This window comes from Megalobrama amblycephala, linkage group LG22 (assembly GCF_018812025.1).
Source record: "Megalobrama amblycephala isolate DHTTF-2021 linkage group LG22, ASM1881202v1, whole genome shotgun sequence".
In the NCBI taxonomy this organism is placed as follows: Eukaryota; Metazoa; Chordata; class Actinopteri; order Cypriniformes; family Xenocyprididae; genus Megalobrama; species Megalobrama amblycephala.
Window position 1 is genome coordinate 10,055,014 of NC_063065.1, and position 11,743 is coordinate 10,066,756.

The 11,743-nt window shown below is 35.2% G+C and overlaps 1 long non-coding RNA gene across 2 annotated transcripts in view; it reads right to left on the minus strand.

Annotated features, from left to right (window-relative positions):
• The window catches only part of LOC125258262, a 68,409-nt gene extending 56,986 nt beyond the window's left edge, over positions 1–11,423 (minus strand). For both annotated transcript variants that reach the window (XR_007182565.1, XR_007182564.1), the window contains exons 1-2: positions 11,257–11,423; positions 9,986–10,148 (exon numbers count right to left, since the gene is read on the minus strand). This is a non-coding gene — a long non-coding RNA (uncharacterized LOC125258262). The remainder of the gene's footprint in view (positions 1–9,985; positions 10,149–11,256) is intronic.
• Positions 11,424–11,743: the final 320 nt, after the last annotated feature.

The following is an 11,743-nucleotide window of genomic DNA, read 5'->3' on the forward strand; positions in this document are numbered from 1 at the left end:
TTGGGTGAACTAACCCTTTAATTCTGTTTGCGTCATTGATCAACACTTCCCCGTTTATTTCTGTGAAGCTGCTTTGAAACATTATGTATTGTATAAAGCACTATATAAATAAAGGTGACTATTATCAAAGACGCATAACCTGATATTGCTGAGTTCAACATGTTCCTGGGTCAACATTTTTGTTGATCCTGGAACAACATTCAAATCAACCAATCAGATTTGAGAGACAATTTTACAGATTATGTCAAGTTTAGGCTTAAAATCATGAATTGGTGCTTCTAGTGCATCAGTGTTATTCATCTATCATTTCCCTCTGATTTTTGGGATAACTTATGGGTAGGGTTAGGTTTAGGGGTAGGAATAGGGTTAAGACTAAATTTTCAGACTAGAATGTTGTTCCAGGATCAACAAAATATGTTGACCCAGGAACGCATCTAACTCAGCAATATCAGGACGTGCTATCAAAGACACAGCTAGGGTTATTATAGCTTTGAGCTGTAATGCCATAGAGACGTCCCTGTTGTGGGTCACATACACATAAATCTGAAGTTTTAAACTATAAATAGATACCTACTAAAAGGATGGTGTGTAAGACCATCACCCATCTATAACTACTACTCAGTGGCTTTCCATACAATCACAAACCATGAAGAACTGACAAACAAGCAGCACACACCATGTATGCACACACTTGCACACATACATACACAAACCCAGCAGGGAAGCAACGGGCTCTTCTTGTAGCCGATACTGTATCAGTGCTCAAAGCCAGTGAGTAGCTCCCTCTCGTCTGGGTTATTCTGCCTAATCTCATCACAAGACAAATCCCCTTTAGCCAAACACACACACAAATGCACCAAAGTCCATTAACACAGATAACAGGTTTGCACAACTGAGACCAGCTCAGTCAGACAGTGGTGGCTGCACCACACCATAGTGTACATCACATGTGATTCTTGTTTATTTTGTGTCTGTCAGAGAAGCAGAGAAGATGGATTGAATGAGGGTGAATGGGGAAAGAGGATGAACAGAGAGGCGGGTGAAGCTGAACAGTTTGCTCTCCAGGATCAGAGACCAGTGGGGCCTCTTCGTCTCCTCCTCCTCTGCTCTCGCACTGACATGACGCCGCAGGGGTCACCAGGGCTTTTCTGGGAGAGGAATGTACCACAAAAACAATCCCCGTTACACCCTCACCAACCAGAGAGGACATAGATGATACTAATCCAACATCACAAACCAACTAATGCGATTTATGGCAGAACTGTCCATGGACTCAATCCTCTTTATGTATGGCAAGGAAGTAAACAAATATTCAAAATTGAAGACGTACCCCTATTATGATTTTTTCAGATATTACCTTTCATGTAGTGTGTAATATAGTTGTTTGTGAATATAAAAAGTCTGCAAAGGTCAAATTGCATGATAAATGTAGTTATTGTCTCCCGAAAGAAAGAACCGATTCTGAAATGCATGAAACGATTCGTCAGTAATTCCAGTCTTACTTCCTGCATGAACCTACATAGGTTTGTAACAGATTTGCTTAATGCCAGCTTATGGTCTTCATTGGCTGCCTAGAGAATAGGTCTACTTTGACCCGACCTCAAACACTGTAGTTGTAGCGGAGGCCTGGAAGAGTTTGGTTTGTGTTGTCGACATGACAAGAAGATGCTGTTTTCTGCACTGCGAAAGCAAATCCACTTTGCAAATCCATGCAATTCCAAAGAATAAGGACTCGAGTTTGAATTGATACAGTAAAACCAACGACATTGTTACTGTTCGAATCACAGTTTATAAGTGCTTAGAAAGCCTCCGGAGCTGAAATTCAGATATGGTAACGGGTGTTTCATTTCCGAGACACGCTGTATGAGGAAGACCAATCACAACAGACTGGGTCATCTGACCAATCAGAGCAGAGAAGGCTCTTGGAAAGGAGGGGTTTAGAGAGACTGAATTGTACTAATTCTAAGTAGTATGAGGATCTGAAATGTTTTATAAATACATTATATCTTCGGAGACAATTGTATTGAAAAATGTATTCCTATGATGATAAAGCTGAACTTTCAGCATTCAGTCTTCAGTGTCACATGATTCTTTAGAAATCATACTAATGTGCTGATTTTGTCCTCAAGAAACATTTCTTACAACAGCTGTGCTGCTAAATATTATGTGGAAATCGTGATCATTTTTCTTCAGGATTCCTTGATGAATAGAAAGTTCAAAATAACAGCTTTTACTTGAAATAGAAATTTTTTTTAAGATTACAAATGTCACTTTAGATCTATTTAATGCATCATTGTTGAATAAAAGTACTAATTTCTGTAAAAGAAAACTTTTGAATGGTAGTGTATTTACCTGCATGTTATGTGACCATTAAAAGTCATTCGAGAACAATGAACTTAAATATTAACTTTTAAATTCAGATGATACTTAAAGTATTTTAGGTCAAAGGGGTTCGGGTTGAAAAATTTGGGAATCCCTATTCTAGGAGAAACAACAGAAAAATTGAAGAGGGTTACTTTTTGAGTATTTGTTCCCTGATTCAGTTTCTTTCCCACTGCGGTTCTGAGTCTCAAATCCTGACAGTTTAACAGTTCAATCTGTTTGCATCATATTCCTGAGGTGTTAATGTATTACCAGAGAGAATTAACAGATGCCCAGCAGTCAAATAAAAACCTGTCCAATAAAATCTGCACACTGTGTGCGGCTGGTAACGCTCACGCGCACACTTGGACGGAAGGTGCGGTGAGGCATGTTGATTTGACGTAGCACTGCTTTGTGCTGACAGCAGGAGAACACAGAGGAAACACTGAGTACACATTGTGCACACAGAGGAAACCTGATATTCCTGTTCCCAGCAGAGGACAGGCACCACAGCCGCACACACAGAACACCGTGAACACTCGCAAATTCACTCACTGCTCACACAAATAAACACAATACACACCTTTTTTTTCCTGGTGTTACTTGGGTGTTTCTGTGTTGAATGCTCAAATCAAATATGTAGAGCATACAGGACGTACCCTAATGATAATCAGCCTCCTATTGTACATAGAAACATTGCATTTTTTTCTACTGATGACAGAAGTGATGAGTTTACAGAAACAAAGTGTTTCAGTATTACTGAGAATTATGGATTATGTACAGTTTAGGACTGGTTTATTAAAAACTGTTGTCAGCTGGTGGTCTGTGAAAGATTTTAAGTGGTCCATTTGTAAATTAATATATTAAAAAATAATAAATAAATTGTATGTTATTTTATTAATTATTTTGTATTTTTTTATTTCATATTAAATTATGATTTTATATATATATATATATATATATATATATATATATATATATATTTATTTGTAAGTATTTATTATAATTAATGTTTTATATATACAGGTCATTGACAAATAAGGTTTTTAAAGGTGTAAAAAAAAAAAACTTTAAAAAAAAAAGTTTTATTAAGTGTCATCAATGAAATTATGTGTTTTTTATAATCAATTAACACTGCTAGCTATCATAAGGACAATCAAGCATTTATATTTAGTACAAGTTTTTAAAATATTACAACATTTTCCATGTTTTTTTGTGGTTGTACTGAATGACCTGATGTTTCGGGACATGCATATGAGAAATTGTGAAAAAATGAATTTTTCACATAGTTAAAGGGACAGTTCACCCAAAAATGAAAATTTGATGTTTATCTGCTTACCCCCAGCGCATTCAAGATGTAGGTGACTTTGTTTCTTCAGTAGAACACAAATTATGATTTTTAACTCCAACCGCTGCCGTCTGTCAGTCAAATAATGCGAGTGGATGGGAACTTCTACTATAAGAGTAAATAAAATTTGCATAGACAAGTGACGACACATCGATGTCCTAAGACACGAAACGATCAGTTTGTGCGAGAAACCGAACAGTATTTATATCATTTTTTACCTCTAATACACCACTATGTCCAACTGCGTTCAGCATTCGTTTAGTGAGGTCTGATCGCGCTCTGACAGCAGCAGTGATGTCTAGCACTTGTTGAAGTATATGCGCGAGACATCACTGCCGCTGTCAGAGCGCGATAAACATCAAATTTTCATTTTTGGGTGAACTATCCCTTTAAGAGAGAGTTAGTTACTTTGCTTCATGACCATGTGGTCCTTTGCAGGTGTCTGAATGATGTCACATCCTGTCACATGATATTGACCACATGACTTGATCCAAAATATATTGGTTACTCCGAATGACATCAATGATAATGACATCACATAATTTTAATACCATTTTGCACTATGTTGATATATGATGTTATAAAATCATGGCAGAATAAAAAATATATACATTTATTTAATTTTAAGATATTTTAAATGGCTGTATTGGCCTTTGGACGGTTAAACCGAATGACATTCTGACACTTCAAAATCTTACCTTTATATGTGGCAAAAATATAATTAAAACCTTTGGATGTCATATCTTTGTTTTTTATTATTATTAAGGCCTTTGGACAAAAAAATGAGCCGTCACATCATTGACCCATACATAAACACATTAAAAACATATACAAGTAAACAACATGTAATTATATATATATATATATATATATATATATATATATATATATATATATATATATATATATATATATATATATATATATAATTTTAATATATTAATATTCAAATAAATATCAATTTTTATTCATTAATGTTTAATGTATTTTTTTAATATATTTTATATTATGAATTTGATTTATTATAATTTTAGTAAAAATTTATCTTATAATGGCAAAAAAAAAGTAATTTAAAATAAAGCTGTCTCAACTTTTCAACTGTGTCTCGACTTAAGTTGTTAAGTCGTTTAACTAATAAGTTGTTTTCTCTTGGTCTTGGTCTAACAGTCATTCAGGGCAACAGTGTAATAAATACATATATTGCTGCATCAGAGATGACCACATTTATTTTTACTTTAATCTGGGGCTCACTAAAGCTGAAATAGCTCTGTCACTCAATGTTAGACCACTTCAACACCAGTGTCCGATATTTGAGAAGGAGGCAACAACTTTAACACCATAAACACTAGGGACATGTGGTTAATTTCATTACCAGCCAGCTCAAGAGACCACAACGTTTACATGCTTATAGAATTATTTTCATTTTTTTCTCACGATCAAAGTCAAGATTATGAGAAAACAACTTTTGCTAAATTGAGAAACTTAAGTTGTGATCATAAGAAACAATAATGCACAGCCTCTTAGGGCTTCTATAATATCTGTACAACATTATACTCATAGTTACACCACCAGTTGTAACAGCATGCTTGCAAAGAAAAGTGTGAGAGAGCAGTTTTATAGATACGAAATGCTTTATTACTCATAAGCATGCAGATCTGAAACTCATTCAGACAGACACGTTGTTTTCAGAATCAGACTGAGCATTTGACAGTCATGCAGCACCATGTGCAAACAGCTCTCTTCTGCAACAACAATCCCAGTGTTTTCTAGGAAACGGTCACTCTATAGAGCCTTTGCAAAGCAGCTTACAGACGCGGTCCGGTCCACGGCCGGCACACGTGTGAAACGTGCACGCTCACGCACACTCATGCATACACGCTCGCAGGCCTGGCCTAGGCACACTCTCTTGGAGCCACAGAGACAGGAGGAGGAGTTTCAGCTAGAGTGGATTGGTTCCCATGCACAGAGAGGGGAGTGTGTGTGTGTATGTGTGTGAGTGTGTGTGCGCAGCGGCCCTCCCAGTCAGATGGACTTCAGCACGTTTATTGGAGCAGCACACCTGCGTCCTAACAGCTGAGACACACATTGTTCAACCTGTTTCGTTTCAGGATTGTCACTGCACTAAAGTACAAAGCTTATGTAGAGTCTGTCTTACAGTCACTGTTATAAAATGACTTTCATAACAGCATATATTATATCAAATGCAGGGAACAGACAAACTTTTTTCTGCAAGATCTTCATTCTTTGAAAACTCCAATCATATCCAGTATGCTGATTAATTAGCTGATAATTGAAAGTTACCTGCCAGCTGGTTGCCAGTTATTTTATAAATATATATCATTATTTTTTATTATCATTATTGTCTAGCATTATCATTAGCATTATTAGCTGTTTGATAACGTAGTCAAGCAAAAGGCTAATCATATTAATTCATATTAATTAATGACAAAACCGTCGCAAGGGCTGTGTGCGAGCGCATAGGGACTCGCGCTAAGTGAAGTGACAGCTGACTTAAAGCCAATAAAGTTCATGTTTTTGTCCTTCGAAATATTTTAATACTATAAAACATAGCTAAAACAATATTGCTCTGAGCGTGTGCGTGTGACCGTGATTCATGTGCATATTCAGTCAGTGTGGAATCGCACGTCAAGTTCTGAGAGAGCAATTCAGTCCATTATAAATTCTGGTTTTGGCCCCCTCTGGAATAGATCAAACCATAGATATTAACCTAACTGATAAGTTCAAGTAAATACGCTGGAAATCCGTGCTCATTCAGGGATGTGCATTTATTTCATGTACAGAAAAGGCATGTTTTTTTAAATCTGAAAACTCCTAAAAGCAATGAAATTGTCAAACATCCATTTAGCGCATATTCACAGAGGAAAACGGCCGCTTGTTCTCTCGATACTGTCTGTTTTACTGAGAAATCGCTTCAGGTGATTCAGTGAGAGAGCAGTCCAAACGTTTTGCAAAGGCGTTTTACCAATTCATAATTTAAAACACAATTTAAGCGTCAGAAAATATGAGCAGTTCAGTTGCACAGCTGTTAAACTGAATACATGAAGCGAAGCAAGCTTTTTTCTTAAATATCCACAACATAAACAACAAATTGCTCATCACTTCAGCAAGAGTAGACTCTCCGAGCTTAGGCGGGGCTAATTTGCATATGCATTGATCCGTGTATATTAAATGAGGCAAGGGTGTAGAGTTACATTCAAGCTATTTTAAGGCATGAAGAAATTTTTTTTCACTTGAATTTTTTTTAAATATGTCATTTTGATGATCAAAAATAAGTTTTAAGGGAAAAAATAACTGACTACAGAGGGACTTTGCACATTGCAGAGCAGTGCAAGATGAGCATTTGTGGTTAAAAAGTATATAATTTTTATTTTTGTTAGAAAATGACTGATTGTTTTGCTAGACAAGACCCTTATTCCTCATCTGGGATCGTGTAGAGCGCTTTGAAGCTGCATTGAAACTGCAATTTGAACCTTCAACCTATTGTACCCCAGTGAAGTCCACTATATGGAGAAAAATCCTGGAATTTTTTCCTCAAAAATTTCTTTTTGACTGAAGAAAGAGAGACGTAAACATTTCGGATGACATGGGGTGAGTAAATTATCAGGAAATTTGAATACTGAAGTGAACTAATCCTTTAAAAACGAATGCGGATGATGCATCTGTCAGGTGTTACACACATTCTTCAACAAGTGATCTTGGCTCACCCTACAATTATCATCACCATCATCAGCACTGCCAGGTGAATCAGCGTTATGTCTCCTCAGAGGAATATTTTTGTCACATGAACGCATCATTTAATGATGTAATGGTTAAGTCATATCTATTGTAGTTACTAGCATCATAACCCATGATCTGCGCCACCTGAATGCGAAAAGAAATATCATATCACTTTATTATAGCGCTAAGCCTACACTGCTGACCTCACCCAAATATAACGATGATTGCATCTCGTGTCATTATCTTAATCATCTTCATCATTATCACCATCACCAGAATAGAAGCACACAGCATGCACTCAGTCATTCTGTTTGCACCACTGGGAGAAATTCATAACTGTCATCGTCAAGCTCTGCATTTTCTCAGAATATCTGACTATCAAGGGGGCCAAACAACACAGCATAATGTCCCCACACTGATCCGGACTTGGTAGCAAGTTATTTATTTTCACCAGGCGATCAACTTGTTCTGTGCCAGAACTTGTGTGAGTCCATCCCCGGCGCAGCTGAGGGCAAAAGCTCCGAGATCAGTAGAGAAATGAACCCACAGGAGCGGTGAGTCAGATCTGAGTCAAGCCCTGCTCCCCACACAGTCACGATGCTGCTGATAATATCAGATCTGCCAGCTGACCTTCTGAGGGTGGCATACAAGGTCTGCTATGCAGGATACTTGGGTGTTTCTTCAACTATGGGCACTTTTGGTCCTGAGGACTTTAGAAATTAAGGAATTCTGAAACTGTAGAAATGAATCTCCCTTCAAAACTTTTTCAAACTCACTAATTATTTCAACTTGGCTCCTAACAAGTAGATATTCATGTGTCACAGGAAAATTAAATTATTCCCCACCACCTGAACCATCATGAACATATTTATTTTCACAACATTTCAACATTTCATTCTGTGGGGTGTAAATGAAACAATGAAACAATTACAAAAAAAGTAAAATAATATTTTCAGGCTTTTTGCATAATTTGACAAAATTATGCACAATAAACAATATTACACAAACACACACACATATTTTATATATATATATATATATATATATATATATATATATATATATATATATATATATATATATATATATATAAAATAATATTATAATACATACAATTTTATAGGATTATTTTTAAAGATTATATACAATTAGATTATACATACATATTTATTTAATTATAAAATTTTGTATATATATATATTACTTGTAAAGTATATATATATATATATATATATATATATATATATATATATATATATAAAATCTTTAAAAACAATCTCATGAAATAGTACATATATACAATTGTAAAAGATTATTTGTAGATTATATACTGTATATATAATTATTTTATATATAATATATATTAAATATTTCATATTTAGATATGTATGTATATATATATATATATATATATATATATATATATATATATATATATATGTACATTATATATATAAATATTATATGTACATAATTTATAAGATTATTTTTAAAGATTATATACACATTTATATAATTTTATAAGATTATTTGTAAGATTATATATATATATATATATATATATATATATATATATATATATATATATATATATATATATAAAATCTTTAAAAATAGTATAAATAGTTTTTTAAGATTAGTATTTTATAAGGTTACTCTTATCTTATTACATTATTACATTATTATAATCTTAACTTATGCATTATTAAAAAATGTGTAATTATATATAACCATAGTTTTTAAAATGTTATCATAGTTTTAAAAGTTATTAAATTTTTATTAATTTAATATCATCTTTTAAAAAAAATAACACAAAATTTAAATAATAAAACAAAATGAGCAACAGTTATCCATATGCTATGATTAAACATCTTGGACAAATATAAAATAATAAAATCTAGATAAAAGGTATTTGAAAAGTAGCAAAAACAAATTATGCCATTGTGAAACAAAGTTTTAATGTTACATATACCAAAAAGAAAAATGTTGTGACAAAAGTGCCTGTAGTTGAAGTGACACCCAGTTACACCCACGCTGGAACTTTTCTACTGACTTCTGTCCCAAAAACATTACTAACCACACAACAGTTAGAGAGAGAGAGAGAGAGAGAGAGTGGGAAGGCTGCAAAGGAAAAGGAGAGTAATACAGGAATTTAAAGAATCTGACTTGTTTGTGTCGTAAATATGCATTTGCGCCAAGAATTCAGGGAATCAGGCAAAAGGCAGCAGGAATGGAGCCTGGAATCTGCCCACAAAGTTGAGATCAGTTGTGTTTTGAGCAGCTGCCCTGTGCTTGACCCCAGAGGTTCACATGCTGTAAACTGCTCAGGACAATGGGAGGACTTCATTAAAGCAATTTACATTGTTGTCCTGGGTGTCAAGCTACACTGAGAAGCAGGACTGTAAAAGCAAGACGCTGCATGTGTGCGTGAAAAAGGAGTGAAATACAGTGAGATTTGGAAGAACAGTTGACTAAGAGTGCAAGTTTAGGTCAGTAAAAATGTGTATAAAGATTCACTGTAAGCACAGGATTACTCACTGTGCTCTGGGCTGCAGCTGGGACTGATCCACTTCACTGCTTTGGTTGTCGCGGCAACTCAGTGCACGGCACGGGCACGCAGAGGGCACAATGCCAGGTAAAAGGGGGATGTTGGCATCGGCCTGTGGTTCTTCCAGCTGGCACTGCCAGGAACTCGGATACCCTGCACGGCAGAGCCAACTTTATTCAAACACCATCTTATACTTGCATAGATGTCATTACAATACTTGCTTGAGGAATATATTTGTATTGCATTTCTTTGAAGTTTGTCTTAAACCCATACATATTAGCTAACGTCACACTATTTAAACATTAAAATGTGAACACCTCCCATTTATTTACATGCTGTATTTACACAGGACCAAAGCCTACACTTACCTAAAACTTTAACATAAAGAAAACATCTGAAACCAGCTTAGACTGGTTTGCTGGTCTTATCTGGTCTGCTTATCTGTCTGGCCATAAGGGAATTCATAAGGTTATTGTTGATATTAGAGGTGGTTTGGCACCAGCTGGTCTGACTGGTCCATTGGATGGTTTTAACACATTTCAGCCAGTCAGGCTGAGAGACCAGCTGACCAACTAAACGAGCTGAAGTCAGTATGGGAGACCAGATTAAACAAGCTAAAACCAGCAAACCATCTTAGTCTGGGTTAAACTGCTTAACCAGGGTAAGTTAGCACCAGTATTTCCTACAGGAAACACAAGTCTAGTTCATTTAATATAGGATTTACTAACCTATTACACATTTTAGTAACATATTCAGCTAGTATGTACCAAATTAACAAGACATTCCAAAGAAAAGCAAGCACAAACTAGCAATGACTCCATAAAGAAGAAAGTCTGCTTATCATGTTACCATACAGTGGTCTTGATTTATGAAGCAATCTGCATGACTGAACAACAGCTCTTTGTCCCTGTGCTTTCTAATGTTCAATCTGATGTATCTTGACAACGACTCTCTCCTGCCCTCTATTGCTCGTTTGGAAATATTACAACGATAAACAAAGCAGATCCGTGGCCCAGTTTTCATGACCTTGCATTTGATTGTTAAAATATTGTCTTCCAAAATGTCGACTGTTACGCGGAAACATTAGTCTCATTAGTTTTTTTTTTTTTTTTAAATGAATAAATTAAGATTGACATGACCAAAAGGAAATGATAAAATTAACATCTGTTACCTAATTAATTAGCGTTGCTAACTTTGCGTATCAAGTAAATTAAACTCGAACACATAAAACTAAAATAAATGTTGAATTTGATAGTCCTACCTGTTTATATTAAACCTGGAGCAAAATATGGCAATGGTTAGTGCTGAACTTGTCGACCTTATATGTCTGATAAACTGGGGCACCTTGCCGACCAGATGGGATGAGAAATCCAGTCACATGAAAGCTGTTCATAACAGCTTATAAAACAGCTGTCTCACGAAGGAAAGCACTCGGTTTAAACCTAAATTATAAATTGAATAGTTAGCTGCCGCGGGCCACTAGGCGGCCTCAGTTAACTTCCTGTGAATCAACAATTTTAAAATACAAGCTGCGTGCGTGCATCGCTAAACCTAAGCAAGAGTGTAAGGTTTTTTTAACCTTTAATAAAATAAACACAAAAAAATCAATAAAACAAAAAAGCATACTTTGAATGAGAGAAAAAAAATACATACACATACATATATAAATCATTACTTTGCATCCATTAGGCTACCATGATCACAGTTTTAGCTGTAGCATTGTGCTGACTCAACAGAAGCAATACAGT